Source organism: Anoplophora glabripennis, unplaced genomic scaffold (assembly GCF_000390285.2).
Source record: "Anoplophora glabripennis isolate ALB-LARVAE unplaced genomic scaffold, Agla_2.0 scaffold88, whole genome shotgun sequence".
Lineage (NCBI taxonomy): Eukaryota > Metazoa > Arthropoda > Insecta > Coleoptera > Cerambycidae > Anoplophora > Anoplophora glabripennis.
In genome coordinates this window covers 140,236-155,663 of record NW_019416799.1, presented here as the reverse complement: position 1 = coordinate 155,663, position 15,428 = coordinate 140,236, and the positions used below count along the sequence as shown (strand labels likewise).

General features: G+C 33.4%; 1 protein-coding gene across 1 annotated transcript in view; it reads right to left on the bottom strand.

Annotated features, from left to right (window-relative positions):
- LOC108912012 (teneurin-a) overlaps positions 1-15,428 on the bottom strand; it is a 225,486-nt gene that overhangs the window by 149,505 nt on the left and 60,553 nt on the right. The window lies entirely within an intron of this gene.

Below are 15,428 nucleotides of genomic sequence, written 5' to 3'. Positions count from 1 at the left end.
GGGATGTGGTCCGTAGAGGCAATCTTTTTTACGAGGATAATGCGTTATTAATACCTAGGATCTACGTTAATTAAACTGATTAAAATTGGCGTCAGTTCATGATCATGGGAAGCCTTTTGCTTAAAATGACTGAGAATGTTCCAAAATTGGTCATATTTTGTTAAAAATTAGTCTTTTTGGTAAATCACATGCGAAAGTTAATTATTATCAAGAATTAATTTTTGGGAAATGTGACAAAAGTAATTTCAAGAACATGTGGAGAATCTGCTATTTTTTTGGATAAATAACAAACAAATTACAATATTCCTCATAAGTGTACCTAATTTAAACGATTCCCAGGCATTTTTATTTAAATTTTCGGCAAAAACTATTCAGACACGACAATAATTTGACAACTAAATTGACAAATGTCAAGTTACTGAAATTGTTTTTGGAGTGTTTCTGTTCATGGCCAATTTGACAACAGGTCTGATACGAGAAACTGTCCAAAAAATAGAAAATTGCAAATATCTCTAAAAGTAGTAACGGCAACCCTAACAATGATTATATGGCTTGAAAGGAAATTTCAATCTGCATACAACAGAGTAAAAAATACAGGGTGTTCCGTTGAAGTTAACAAAGTTATAGCTGTTTGAAGTTATCAAAATGTAACGGTAAAAATTAAACTCTTGGTATTAAATGTTTTAATTTGTTGGTATACCATAAGTTAGCGTTGCCTATGCCCTTTACAGGTACCAAAAATCCGCTTGATATCGCCCTCCTGAAAAGAGTTACTAGCATCTGTCACTCTTGCATCTGTCAATTTTTTTCTTTAAAAATTAATATCTCAAAGTCTATGACTCCTAGGTATAGGGAATATTTAATAAAGTGACCCTGAAATTTCACGTAGAATACGAAAATGCAATAATATATAAGGTGTCCCATTTAAAATAACGAAGTAGGTGTCGACTTCCGGTAGAACCGGAAGTGCAGGAGAGTTTTAGATATTTTAGTTGTGTTCGCTCTAGTCATGCCATTGCCAAATTTTTCGGAGCAGTACTTTCCTAGATATCGATCGACGCAGTTCCCTGTGGGACACCCTGTATATATAGTGAGATTATTGCAGAAACAGTCAAAATTTCCCTCCTTTGTTCGTATCAGGTGCTTTGATGTGTACAGAAGACAAAGAATGCCGTTAAAACATCAATCGGAGCTAAATTCTCATTTTTAGCCGTTACCAGATAGCATAGCGGTACGAGTATTTTTCTCTCGTCCGGAAGCGGACGGCTCGTGTAATAAAATATAGCATTATCGGGGTCTTTGATGTCGCACATTCTGGGCATACTTTCAATATTTTATATTTCCTCAAATTGTTAAACGCGACCTAAAAATATATTCCGCTTTTTATGTGTAAAAGCTTTTATTATAAATTCCATTGATGTACTTGTAGCGTGTTCGTTGTTTTGCTCCAAACAAGGGGTTTTATTTATTCACGGTTTTGTCACGTTTCCATAAAATTTCAAATATACAATAAGCACCGCAGCGCGATTGATTCGTGTTTTTTCCTTGGACGCAGTAAGAGCGAATATAAAAAATCATCCTTTCGAATTGAAGTGCAATTTGAACCCTTGAAAAGTCGGTAAACATGAAAAACACTCCTTATATTTTAACTTATACTCTCCATATAAAACACCGACCGTCATTTCCACGTTGGTAGATTGAAAAGACCATAAAAGTCGGAGATTACGCTTCTCCCCTGCCAGGGATAGTTATTGGTCAGAAAGAGGATTATTTTTTATATCTAAATATGTCACATATGTCCCTGGGATGTTATCACGATGTTATTTTCCTGCGAAATTTCCCGAGTCCCCTTTTCCGTTTAGTATAACCCAGCAAATGTATAAAACAAGGTTGTGAACGTGAAAATCAGTTATCAAGGGGTAAGTTTTTTATTTATAAAGAGAACTTTGAAAACAAAATACCCCAACTTGATTAAACAGTTTTGGTTTACAAACAAAACATTTCATTTTCTTAAAACTTTAAAGTAGTGATTTTGTTGAATTGTTTGTATTTATATGGTTATTGCTATCCCTTTTCTCTATTTTGTGCCCAGTGGTACTCAACAAGAGATAAACTTTTAGTTTTTAAATCATTGTAACTCAATGACTCTTGAGGTTTTGTAAAAAATTGTTTGTTTCAAAGCCCTGTCTAAAATATTCCTCCGTTCTTATATCTCGGCCTCTATTTTGAGTACAACGACAAATGTATTAAATATACAATGCCAGCGTTGCTTAGCGAACGATTTAACAAATAAATAAAAATTACTATCAGAATCCACCCGGATGTCCTTGAAGGAAGGGGCCCGACGAATACATTTTTAACACCACACACATTTCCCTTGTTATCAAGTCGTTACGGTACACGTTGTGTACAACCAGGGTCTCCTTGACGTTCGCCCGCTCTCCGCCATTTGAGAAACACATTATCCGCCCCCGCTATCTCGGCGAAAATGCATGCTCGCCGCTATTTAAAAACGATAGTGATTCAGGGGGCGTTTTCCTCCGCGACCTCTCTTTCAGACGGAGTCGGACGTGACGCTCTCGCAATTACGGTTTTGTCACAGGCCGGGCTAAAACAACGCGCGTGACAGCAGGAATTTGCAATAAGCAAGAACTCCATCAAGTGACTTTTGAAATTTTTTTCGGCGACGGCGACTTTTCACGTCTCGACTCGCATTAAAGGCGGAACGCGTTGCTGGTGACGTGCCAATTTTGTGGCCCGTCAAAAACGTCTCCGATGTCAGTCTAATTTCGATTCTACCTAAGAACTGACCGAAACGTTCTTAATTTGTGAGAAATTAATCTTAACGATCGTTAAGGAAATATCCTTGGGCCCAGCAACAAAAATCTAAGTGTGCTTCATAAACTCTTTCCGATAAGGTATGAAGATGCAGAGGTTTAAATGCGTTTAAATCGTGGTTTCGAAAATACTTTCGTAGGTTTTACATCAATTTCCAAGGCTATTTCATTTTTGTTACTTAAACTGTCAGCAACATAACTTTCCGCAATTGCGGCCCCCCACAATGTCTTGATTGGTAATAGGTACATCAACTTCTGTATTAGCCAGTAACGTTGCTGATGTTCTTCGGAATTAATGACCTGTATATGTTTCAGGATGTTCTAGTTTCAAAAACTGTGCAATCTTATTAGACTCATTGAAAGGGTATTCCTGCCGACTGGTTGATAGTGCATAAAAACGGCCAGGCTGGAAATTGTAAATGGAGGATTTACCACTTACAAAAAATAATTGCACTCTCAAGGCAAATATTAAAAAAAAAATTTGAGCAAATTCTCTTTAACTAACCAAAGCCTGTTTAATTCAGTTCTGACATTTGATTTTCGGTAAGGCTTAAGTAAGGTCACTTTTGCTGACTCTGATATAAACATATGTAATTCTTTTTTCAGGAGGATTTCTGCAGCAAGCTGCACAGACAAATGAAGCAGCATTCGAAGATGTATGTTCCCAGTACCTAGACGTTGAATAAATCGTCTGGGGGCTAGGAGTATATTTTTGTTGTTGCTTCGATCAACATGGCTAGAACGAAACGCAGCGTACAAATTCGTGTGAAGAAACCAAATAAATTTTTTCCCTGGTGAAAATACATTTTCATTCCTCTTTTTTTTTACAGACCATCGAGCATTGTATTGTTAATTAAAAATAAAAGTACTAGTTTAAATAAAATAAAATTTAATTTCTTTAAAAAAATATTTGTTCCGTCTCTACACCGAATTTTTTTTTTGTACCGTTTCTATAGATTTTTATCAAAAAATAAAAATACTAATTTAAGCAAAAGAGTGAGAATATTTTGTTAAATTTTTTGCTCTCTTTTTTGCAAAAAAAATTTCCCCTACCGAATTTTTTGCTCCATTTTTTGTTAATTTTTAACAAAAAATAAAAATACAAATTTCAATTAAATTTTAAGGAAAAGAGCGAGGATTTTTTGTTAAATTTTTTGCTCCCTTTTTTGTTATAAAAAATTTCCCCTTGTTATAAAAAATTTCGGTCAAGGCTGGACTGAGAGGGGAATTTTTTTTTAACAAAAAATTAATTAAAAAAAAATCTCGTTCCAGACTTTTCCAGAATTATTTCCAGATTACCTGAGGATTAGTTTAATTTGAATTTTATGATTTTAACGAATTGTTACTTCTTTGGTTTGACTGTACCAATGAACGAAAAATTCATGAAATTTCAATTAAAAAAAAACAAGTGAAGCCAATACAAAATTTATTAAAAAATATTTTCACAATATCTCTTTACCAATAAAACACAATTTAGTACATTGTAGTAATGGATATAAGATAAGGGTTGCCTAATAACTAGAACTAGACTCTCTGTTCATGGTTCAAAGATACAGGGCTAATGTGACACACATCGACTTTCCCTCATTTCTCGACTTGTTTTGTTGGTTCTGATAACGCAACATATTTCACTGTCTTCGTGGTCTAATAACACGTTTCCAAAACTCGAAAGAATTCTGTAAAATGAAATAAAAAGAGGATGGTTACATACAGGGTGTTTTGTACTATAATACACAATAAAATTATTACCCATTTAGGCTAAATAATATTAGAAATAAATAAATATTAAGATAAATATAAAAATAAATTCAATCCAATTCAATTTGCATGATTTTTGATAAAAAATCCTATATTGTCCCTATATTCGAATATTGTATAAGTTTTTTACTGTTTAATACAATTTTCTTTTGTTAGTCGATAGCTCATTTGAAAGAAATCGCATGGCGTTTCCAAAAAATATCACTAAAAAACCCAAAAAAATTTTTTAAAAAATTGTAATTTTTTTTTTTATTATTTTCTCTATCTAAACGATTGTTTATAACAAATGGTTAAGTAAATAAACATAAATTTTCAACAAATGTTTTTTTCTGTAATCTGTAGAATTGCAAGTTTCTTAATATATTATTTAAACAACCATAAAATAAAAAGAGATAATAAACAATTAAAAAAAATTCTCTACGCGAATAGCTTAAATTTAACACCGGTGTAAGTCTCGACCTTTGTCTCGCTTACAACTCATTGAAATCGTGCAAAATCGTTGATATGCGAGATGTTAAAACAAGACCTCCAGACTGGGAAACGCAAATATTGAAGGGGTGTTCTTTTTTTTAACTTTGCAGATACGACCGGCTATCGATCGGAATAATTCCAATTTAATTTCTCTGGAGGAGCGTACAGAGGAAAAGTATAAAATAATATTAGCCCAATCAGGAGATAGGAAATGTAATTGGAGAACGCGGAAATGAAATCTTGCGATTCTTTTAAGATTTTTGGATGCTTTTTAATTCAGAAAGTTACCCTTCGCCATTAAACGTTAAAGCAGCTTACATTTGTTAATACAGTCGCTTCTATATGTATGTGAAATTTTATCAAAATATTAACTTGCAAAACATTCAGTAAATACAGACATTAAATCTTCCTACATTACCAAAATTATTTGAGTTTGTCAACAAATAAAGATGTCGTTGAAATGATGTAAAATATAGAAGAACATTATTTGGAATCATTTTAGAAGTAGACCAGGGTCGATAATTTTTGAAACCAAAAAAAATTATAGTAGGATGAAATCCATTGGAAAATAAAGAGAATATAACAGAAATTAAAGGAAAAATAATTTACGGGCGATCTGAGGTCGGGAAGGGGTAGGGGGTGAGTTTTTAAGGGTAAAAAGCGGTTTCCCTTGATTTCCAGAAAAACTACAAGTCTTATGGAAAAAAGTTAAATAACAAAGTTGTAGGTAATAAAAAGATCTACAACTTTTGTATTTACACTTTTTTCACATAACCTCAAAATTTATGTGAAAAATTCAAATAACCAAGTTTTTGGTTTTTTATTTTTATCTTTTAAAAAAAAATTTTTTTTTCACGAAATTTGGTGAAAACTTACCTATTTATGTCCCAAACACGCTGTAATTTTTTTGATTTGAAATATTTATTTTTTCACCTTATTTTTACTTAATATCGAAAAAGCACCCTAATTTTCAATCGAAAATTCTCACGTCAAAATATCTGCTTTTTTAAAAACGTCGGTGGGCTTTTTCTTCGTTGAAATCTCTACTTTCTGATGGTGAAAAAAAAATATACATTACTATGGTAAGTTTTCTCAGGAAATGCAAAGAAACGAACTAGAATCCGAAATTTTTTTTCTAATCATTATGTACAATTTTGAGCTATTTATTAAAATTTACACTTTAATTACTCGAAAAACGTAAGATTCCATGTTACATTGATAAACAAAAAAATTACAAGTCGAAATATACTATTATAATTAACAACCAAATAAGTTAATAAAGTTAATATTTAATAAGACATCTACAATATTTTGAGAAAGTTGTAGAATCTTCTTTCGTTTCTTTGCATTTCCTGAGAAAACTTACCATAGTAATGTATATTTTTTTACACCATCAGAAAGTAGAGATTTCAACGAAGAAAAAGCCCACCGACGTTTTTAAAAAAGCAGATATTTTGACGTGAGAATTTTCGATTGAAAATTAGGGTGCTTTTTCGATATTAAGTAAAAATAAGGTGAAAAAATAAATATTTCAAATCAAAAAAATTACAGCGTGTTTGGGACATAAATAGGTAAGTTTTCAACAAATTTCGTGAAAAAAAAATTTTTTTGTAAAAGAGTAAAATAAAAAACCAAAAACTTGGTTATTTGAATTTTTCACATAAATTTTGAGGTTATGTGAAAAAAGTGTAAATACAAAAGTTGTATAGATCATTTTATTACCTACAACTTTGCTATTTAACTTTTTTCCATAAGACTTGTAGTTTTTCCGGAAATCAAGATAAACCGTTTTTTACCCTTAAAAACTCACTCCCTTCCCGTAAATTATTTTTCTTTTCATTTCTGTCATATTCTCTTCCTTTTCCAATGGGTTTCATCCTACTATATTTTTTTTTCACTTTTTACCATTTTTGAAGGCTTAAGCACTGGTCTAAAGAGTCTTTGAATTTATTTGTATTAGTCTAACACTTTTAAAATAAACTCACAATAATTGTTCCTAGGAATTTCTTAAATGATTTATCATAACAAATTTTGCGGCAACGCCTAAGCCATGTTTTCAGATTTCCTCCGTATATACAGGGTGTGGCGTCTATAAAAATTAAACTACAGCTTCTTAACTGTAGTTTAATAATAGATTATACACGCCACACCCTGTACACATAATGTACCGACATTTCAAATTTTCAGTGCGTTTCGCCATATTAATGCCAAAATCGATGATGTAATACTGGAAAACGCTGAATCGGCATTTTATTTTTGCGTTTAATGGTATAATACCATCGGAAGATAAAAGCGCCCCGGAATTTATCTCTGGGGATTTTACGATTTTGTGCTATTTTGCAACAGATGCCGCATTCGACCGCTGCACTCATGCGTGATGCCCATGTGTAAATGCTGCCGAGAACTATCCCCGTGCAACGTCCAATCGATAGGTACGGAAATGAGAAAATCAAATATTGTTTGCGGCAAGAATATCCAGTGTATCCTTGAGGGACAGCTTCGTCGGGTTTCCATTTTTGTGGGGCTTCCAAACGCGACCGAACGCTTTTCTATACCGTTAAGATATTGAAATAGACCCTGGATGGGAATATTAAAAGGTTAAAAGTTATTTCTTGGAAACGTGCGTCACAGTTTGCTAATTAGTAGAGTATAATGCAGATAAAGGTAGAACCACAATCGTTAACGATAGAACTAGTATTTGATTATCTTCTGCAGTATTTTATTCTTCAATTTAGAACCTCTAGGCAGATAAATACTACTAAAATAACCGTTAACAACTACATTAAATTCTTTAAATATCCCTAGAGATGAAACTCTAAAGGACCAGCCAGGAGAACGAGAATAACTTCAAGAAGTTTTTGTCCCAGGATTACAAATCTTGAAATATGATTAAGTGGATAGCATTGTGTCTACATTCACCGTATTCAACAGTATATCCAGCATTTTGTGATTGCTGTACTTATACGTAAGTGTAATAAAACACTAACCACTATAACAGTAACAGTCGATTACCACAATTTTACCTACAATAGACTAATACCGAAACGCAAAAGGTTTTAGATGAGCGTATGAAGCAGTAATTCGAAATAAAAAAAGAAATAACGAACCTTTTCAAAAAAACATGTGAGTGGTGTATCAAATTTCTTTCTCGGCCATTATACTAAATAAAGTAACGACGCTGTTAAAAATGAAATATCCTTTAATATCCGACGGCCCAATCGGTAACGCCGTTGAATAAAATTAAGTTTTTTTCGTCGACGTAATGAAGGTAGATGGGAAAATGAAAATATGCTCACAAAGAGAACCGTTCTATGCTATTCTATCTAATTTCGTATTTAAGGAAATTAATATCCTATACGTACGGCTAGGCTATAATTCGGCTGGTATGTAATTTTCTCAGCTTCCTGCAATTCTCTTCGCCAATATTTGAATATGGAGAAATATTGGATTAGCCCAATTTCTTTGACGTAAAATACATTTTCGGTCCTTTGCCTCATTTAATTTTATGCAGTTAAGGAAAATTATGTTTTTTATATTATAAAATATACAGGGTGGTCCGAATTTTATGCAGGAAACTTCGAGGGCAGATAGATCTCTTTAAAATAATAGGTGTTTGCCTTATAGACATAGGTCTGGAACGGCCTCGTTTTAGAGATACAGGGTGTTGAAGTTGTTAAAAAAAATTGTTTTTTTGTTTATATCTCCGAAATCTATTAACCGATCTCAATAAAATTTGGTACAGATAATGTATAACAGTAGGCCTTACATTCCCTAAAATATGAGCTCTAAAGGTTCAACCAGTGGTGTACAACTGGACAGGGGTCGCCCTCTTTTTGTAAAAAAAACTACGCCACTGTATTTTTTACAAGTTATTGTAACGGATTTATATTCTAATGCACTAAATACGTAAAAAAGGTAACTTGAATTTTTTCCCTAAGATTCACCGTTCTCAAGTTATTCATACCAATACATCCCCTTGTGGCAGATACTTCAAACCTTAATATTACAAGAATATTTATGTTTATGCTTAAAAGTAAGTGCAATTTGTAAGCAGATCAACAAAATTATTTCCACATCACCTGTGAGGTAGTGTTCCTAGTGTGTTTTAGTTTCTCCTGGAGGCTTAATCCAGTATCTTTACAAATAAGAACAATTTAAATGAAAATAATAAAAAAATACATTTACCAAGCAACAACAATTAAACAAGAAATGAAATTAACGTTACGTATTTGCAGCAATTGTTCAAAATGCGAACCATCCACATCGATACATTTCTGACAACTTCTATTAATGATTAATGAAATTACCTAACTAATATCATGTGGTGATTTTCTTTTAATTCATTACACCCGTCTTCTATTCGCTGCAGTAGTTGTGATGGAGTAAACTTTACTTTTCAGATAGGTAACCCCAAACGTAGAAGTCCAGGGGGTTTAAATCTGGCGATCTGGCTGGCCAAGAGACTGGATTCTCTGCATCATTACGGTTGACATTGGCATTTGGTCTTCAACTTATCCATCGCCCCATATAATTTTTAAGCCATTCTTGTATTATCCTAAAAATGCATATCCTAAAATATCCTAAAATGCGCAGGAGCACCATCCATTTGTATCCAGCTATTTTGTGGTATATTTAATGGAACATCCTCTAATAATTCAAAAAGATCGTTTTCTAGAAAGTTTAGAAATGCTGGGAATTTAGATGGGGTGACAAGAAATAAGATCCGAATTATTCCGAGCCACACTTTCACAGAAAATTCATGTTGAAAAGATCTTGTCCGAATTTCATGAGGATTTTCTTGTGACAAAATATTGTGAAAATTCACTAACCCCTCGCCTTGTGAACGTAGCCTCATCAGTCCAAAGTATTTCTAGTAAGAATTCTGGATTATGTTTGGACTTTAAAACTACCACTAACAAAAATTCAGGTGTGTCTACATCTCCCGGAAGTAAATTTTGCACAGGTTGTAAATAGTACGGATTTCTACCATCCTTATGTAGAACTTTTCAAATTTTCGATTTACTCACCCCAATGTTCTTAAAATTTCATTTCTGTGTCTTTCATTGAGCCGTCGTGATTTTCCAAATATCGTTTTAATCCAAAAGATGAAAGCGACGAGTGTAAAGAATTTTGTTGATGTGCTTACAAATTGCACTTACTTTTAAGCATAAACATAAATATTCTTGTAATATTATGGTTAGAAGTATCCGCCACAAGGAGATTGTATTCGTATGAATAACTTGAGAACGGTGAACTTTAGGGAAAAAATTCACGTTACCTTTTTTACGTATTTTGTACATTAGAATATAAATCCGTTACAATAGATTGTAAAAAATACAGTGGCGTAGGTTTTTTTTATAAAAAAAGGGTGACCCTGTCCAGTTGTACACCACTGGTCGATCCTTTAGAGCTCATATTTTAGAGAATGCAAGGCCTACTGTCATACATTATCTGTACCAAATTTTATTCAGATCAGTTAATAGATTCCGGAGATATAAACAAAAAATGAATTTTTTTTAACAACTTCAACACCCTGTATCTCTAAAACGAGGCCGTTCCAGACCTATGTTTATAAGGCAAACACCTATTATTTTAAAGAGATCTATCTGCCCTGGAAGTTTCCTGCATAAAATTCGGACCACCCTGTATATTAGTAATACATTTAACTGTTTTATTATTTGTTTGATTTTTAAATAATTTTGTGTAATATATTTTAAGTTTGTATAAGGTTTTTCAGAATAGATAACTGTATTATCTGCAAAACTAGTATCATTTATATCAAATATAAATAATATAGGTCCCAAGACAATACCCTTTGGAACCCCATAATATACTGCAGCAGTTTCACTGTAATTATTATTATTTACTTTGCCACACTGCTTTCAGCAGACTTTCATCTAAATATTCATTATTATTTTTTTCATTTTCCGTTGACCTGCATTCTCCAAAACCGTATTGCTTGTAGGTTACAATCTCGTATCTCTAGAATTTGTTGCTGCCTCGAAGCAATCGCTTACCAGTTGTAAATATTAATCAATAATTTATGTAATCCCCGACATTAATGTGCTTCCACGTAATTGTGTTTACCACATATGCCTCGAATACACACAGACAGTCCACCCTCGGTACGAACGGGATCCCACTTCTTATTGTTATCGCAGCCGAATACGGTTCTGGGGAAACACAAATACGGACAATTTCAATAGTTTTTGTTTGTACGAGCGTGAACTTGGAAGGACCCGCAGCTGAGCGTAATTATCAAGGTTACAGATTTTGAAAACGGATGTAGTTCAGCGTTAATTTAATTTTGTTGCTATTTGCAGAAACGTGAGTCAATATAAACGTCCTATTTAAGTGATCCACCTCCTCTGGATCACTTAAGATCACTTGAAAGGAAAGCCCCTACTAATTTTAACCTCAAAGTAAACACAGTAAAATTCTGACTAAAGTAGTGCTAATATCCTTATCAAGCTTTGTCAGCGGAGTTTTGCGATACCCCTCACAAAACTTTTTAATTGAAAACAGTCTGATAATTTGCTACAATTTGTTTATCTCCCGCTTTATAGTCCGGATAACCGGAAAGCCTCCTTCACGTGCTATCTAAACGGAGTGTATTCTATATAGATATGGCCTTGTCGATAAGCCTCCGACAAAATTCACTTTTGAGAATGAAGCAATAAGGGATAAGTCTCCCTTTTTAGGTGGGATCGCTAAGGGCGACAAAATACCTACAAAGCTACCCTCCAGCGATCGTTGATGGGACGCCAAGTCCAACGCGTAATAACGAATTGTGAAAACTATGACCGAATCGCAAATGGGGCACTAACTGCACGTCTTTTACGGTTTGTCTTGCAGACATTTCATTAATCAAATATCTGGAAGTCGGAGAAATCTTTTAACGAGGATGTAAATATTTGTACAGCGCAAGGAATATAATGTTTGAAGGCGATAGTAGTACGCCACTGTTGTTATATGATATGTCTAAGGCCCAGGTTAAAATTTAAAAAGAATATAGGTAGACAGTTCCCTCCAACAAATGTTTTTCCGTTAAAACAAAAATGGAGTTCCCTTTTGTCTCTATCAGGACTGCACACCTCCAGATTTCCCCTCGTTACAGGGCTATGATTATGACAAACTGCGAGCGAAGCTTCTAATAAAAAAAAACAAGCTAAAAAACTCCCTTACATATAAATCTTCTCCGTCCGATAGTCCCCCTAGAAGCGAGCACCGTGTCGAAAATCGAACGTTAACTACATATTATGCTCGTGACATACACATTTCATACATATAATTTGTTTTTAGATGAAAAGAGCAGCTTTTCAAGTTGGTCTGACATTCGAGATCGATTGTACCAACATGTGGTAATGAGCAACACTTGTTGTGCCCATTTATTGCAATATGACTCATCTACTTTTTTAATTCGGGCATGATTGATGGTGCGAGCCAATGGAATCCTATTCAGGCTGGATTAGTTCGGGCTGTTGTTAATTTCATCGCTATCGGAATGTACCCCTTCTATACAGGGCGAATGTAAAGATGTTTCCTTCATTTCACGGTAAAAAGTCGACTTTTAAGGTTAAAAACATTGTAATTCAAGATTTTGGAAAAAAAATCAATTTAATATGTAAGTAACATAATAATTATATTTTTTTGTCAATTTATTGATTCATTACCACATTATTGTTAAACCAATATATATCCTTTTTTTTTCCTGGAAAATAATGTTCTATCCGCATATTACCGATGGAAGCGATATCAATTAAAATAAAGCTAAATCTGCCCCCAGCTTCAAACTCGTAAAGTAACCCCGGCACATTTCCAACCGAACCAACAAGCAGTATTTCCACCTAACGATGGCTTTTATCGGTGAAAAATGGTGATTAAATTTATCGCTCTGACTATTTTCCCGTTGACTTCGACTATCTAAAATATTGCATAATCCTTTGAGTTTTTATGGTTCTCTATGGGATAATAATATTGGTGATAACTGATAACAGTGTGGAAGATATCCAACACCGACCCACGCAACGTACATACACGTAAGCTGTGGCGGAAAAGGTATACAGTATGTTCCCGAATACGTGAAACAAGACCTGTAAAAATGCTGGAACGGAATGCAGTCATTGTATTGGTGTGGAACAGTGTCTTTTCGAAAACTGTCATAAAAATCAAATTTTCTTTGTCAAAAAGACACTGACGAATTGGAACGAAAAAACTTCTTAATGTACTTTTTAACACATCAAAAATCCATTTCGCATTCAATATTTTAATACTATTTTATGGTGTGTAGAATTAATTGCATCGTGCACGCATTTGTTTACATCCATTGCATCTACGCCTACATTCAACAGTGGTCAGGTTACAAAAACACTGAAGGACCGTCGCAAAAATCCACAGCTTTCATTGTCGATGCAGTGCAGCATGCTGTTCGAGATGCAGCTCGCAGTTTGATACGCCGTAAAGCCTCTCAAACAAATTATTCCCATTCAGCTCAAGTTTAGACTATAACAATAACAATGAATGTATTGTGCCAGAACGGCTGACACTTAATCTAATTGTATTTACACTGTTCCCCGGCATTCGTACAGATTGCCGCCTGCCGGTCGATGATATTGAGGACGTGAAGGCAAATTTGTATATTTCAGACATATGCGGCTGTAGCGCGATTACATATAAAACCGTTTGCACTTCAGACGTATAAATACTCATTCCGGTAAGCTTTATGTTTATAAGAGGATAATGGGGGTAAATTTAATTGCGCGGCAACGAAATTTAATGGACGCCAGAGGAATAACTTGTACAAATAGATCCGTTCTGGTTTACTAGCGGGTTCGGGACTGGAAACTTCATGTATTTATTGTTTAAAAACGCTAGATTGCGTGTCTACTGTCTTCTAAACACTTCCCTGCTGATGATACTTCTTTTTTAATCTTGAACATAGGATTATACTAAAACACCGCATTAAATAACAGAGATAAGAGTGCATACAGAAATTGTTTGTCTTGCTTTACAACATACTATCCGATTTTGTGGAATTTACATGTGAAAACAATATTAGAGGGACGTAAAATTGTTTACACATCAAAGAGCTTTTTTGCAAAGAGCATTCGCGATTTTGTGGACACTAGACTAGGTGTGTACAAAACAGGAGGATAGGTCGACAAACAGTTCCTGTTAGCGCTAGTATTACAACATTATTAAACAATTTCTGTTATTTAATCTCTTCCTCTCTCTCGTATTTTACCATAAACATTTTGAAACTGTAGTTGGCTGCATCTTTGGCATTTAAATATTTCAATAATAATAATTTACTCGTAGAAAAATACAAAGTATAAAAACGTATAACAGTTTTAAAAGTTATACTAATAAACAATACTTGATAAGTTAACACGTGTTTCAAGAACATAATAAAGTATAAATATGTAAATACATCACAAAATGCCTGTCACAGAATGACATCAAACATGAATAATAAAATAAAACAGGAAAGAAATACATAAATATACAATATAAAAAAATGTAAGTATGTATATATTTACGGAATCAGTCAATTCGGAATTTAACAATTTTTTTTGGATTGTTAATTACAGTTATTTACTACCTGTCAATTTTCTTATTTTTTTAGAGAACGCAATATTAACGGAGATAGCCCTCCCTCCTGTTTTGCTTAAAAATAAAAAAAAGAAGAGCTTTTGAGATAAATGACCTTCACAGTACGAAAGACAATAGTTCGACTTATCGTCAGAAAAAATTTGGAATTTTTTTATTAATTAACAAAAAAATTACGACGAGTTAAAGTGAGAGGTATCAATTTTGTAGGTGGAAAACCGTGATTTTTTCAACATTTTCATTAATAACTAGAAAATGGGATAACGAAACTAACTAAAATTTTAGCATACAATAGAGTAATAGTGAGGCTATATATGGCCCAAATTTCAAATTTTTTTTGCCCCTACGTTTTCTTAATATAACGAGATACTTAAAGGTATATAAAATGGACTGAAGCTTCTTTATAATATAATTTATATGTATATCCCATCTTAAATGACAATCTACAAAAAACACCTAAATATTTTATTTTTGTTAATTAAGTTAATTGTCAATAGTTTGTAACTGAACCAATCTTTTACATAAGACAAATCATTCTCCACAGTTTCTTTTAGTTCGTCCCAAGTGTTACTTTTATGGAAGATAGGTGTATCGTCTGCAAAGCCTATAACATCTCCACTGGTAAGTAAGCCAAATAAATCATTAATATATATTAAAAATAACAGGGGCCCTGAAACCATACCTTGCGGTACACCATACTCGACATTCACTGCACTCAATCCATAAATATCGTGAATAAGTAAATTATATCAG